Source organism: Schistocerca cancellata, chromosome 7 (assembly GCF_023864275.1).
Source record: "Schistocerca cancellata isolate TAMUIC-IGC-003103 chromosome 7, iqSchCanc2.1, whole genome shotgun sequence".
NCBI lineage: Eukaryota > Metazoa > Arthropoda > Insecta > Orthoptera > Acrididae > Schistocerca > Schistocerca cancellata.
In genome coordinates this window covers 267,242,707-267,244,488 of record NC_064632.1, presented here as the reverse complement: position 1 = coordinate 267,244,488, position 1,782 = coordinate 267,242,707, and positions in this window count along the sequence as shown.

The window sequence follows — 1,782 nt, the reverse complement described above, 5'->3', positions numbered from 1 at the left end:
ATTAAGATTCTTTTTCAGGGAGTGGAGTGGAGCTGACGCTGAAATAATTAAGTATTTGGTTATATTATCACTAGTCTCACTGAACTCTTCTGAACTCTACATGTCGTGTGGTCTGGCGTCTCCTTACCAGCAACCGGTCCCAGGTTCAAACCAGTCAATTCCCTAAAAAACACGCTCAGAGCGATAGTGGTAGGGAGACACGACTTAGAACAAACAGAAACCACGCAGAATGTTAGACCCTGAACGTACCTCACTAATGTGACCCTCACCTGAGAGTCTTGTCTCACTCAAGGCAGCTACGTCTATATCTAGCCGGGGTAGTTCTTGGGTGATAAGACTGGTTCTTCTCTCTGGCCTGTAATTGTACACGTCCAGGAGGGTCCTGACATTCCATGGCCCTATTGTCATAATCATTTCATTCTTCTTTTCTTTACGTCTGCAGTATAAGGAGTGACCTACTGGGTGCGGATTCGCAGACCAGTTCAAGTGTGACTTCCGATGTTTAGCCCACATTTTCTAGGGCTTTCCCCATTCAGGGTGGGCAGCGGTCATCCTAAATAGGCCTGCCCAGTCGCAGATGCAGGACCGGATTCTCGAGTAGTCACACGGGTTCTCAGGATGGAGACCATCACACACCTGCCGCCAATGTGCAGGTCCAGACTAGTAGCTTCCAGCCTCACTCAGAGCCTGCTACCATCGCCCTTATCCCATCGCCATTGGTCTTTAGAGAAAATGACAGGAGAAATTGCCATTTGCGTGATTTGTTTACGGTGGATTACAGCTTGCGAGGAAGTGACCCACACACTATGACCGTGGAACAATTCATCACGGCACATATGTATGTGACACGTGACTTCAGGTACCAGAACTGCAACGAACTGCCGCGAGCTCAATGTTGACTGAGCGGCGCCTTTACTGGCAGTTCGTCTGGCATGACCTCTTCCGCCTCCACGATCGTTGAGAACCTGGGAAATAAGATTCTTCTTCCGTTCGCTTCACCGTTGGGTCGAAGGAAAGTGAAAGACACGCTTGGGCCTCGGAAACCTAATACCGTTGGGGTCGAAGAAACCAAGAGTTGGCCGAGGGGGGCCGGATAGGAAAGGAAACAGGAGAACCCTGACACAAGTAAGTGGAAGTAATGCCAGGCTTAGCTAAGGGCCCGTGTTGTTGCCACCCACATACTCCCAAGACGGGAGCCCCCTGCGGAGTTCTATTACCTACAGCACTGACAATACGTACGCCGTTCACGGGGAATGTTGAAAATGCCACCAGATTATTTAACTGTGAAAACAGATTTTCTGAAATTGCACTCGCTTCTCTCGCTGAGTCCAGTAGTTCGTCCACAATAATTCCGCGTACCTCCACCTCTACAAAAAGCATTAAGATTTCTTGATCATTATTTTCATCCTCTCGATACAAATCGTCTTCAATATCATCTACTCGTTGACACTTGATTGCGTTAATCGCTACATCCGACCCATTTCTTGTAACTTGAGTTTCAGAGCGGGTCGTCTTCGAAACTTGACTTAGGTTACCGGCTCAAGTTCCTGTGGATTACGCTCTGGGCTTCTTTCTTGTTCCGGCGATCGTTGTTGTCTTCTGTTTTCTTCATACTGTGTGCGATTAGAGTGCTGATCGTAATTAAATCTGTTCGGTGCGTCATACTCATTTCTTCTTTGTTTTCCGTCCCCTCTTCTATCAAGTGTGCTTGGTTTTCCGCTAGTCACAAATTCTTGTTGCGGTGGGCCATTTCCACGCGAATGGCGATCATCATTATTTCTC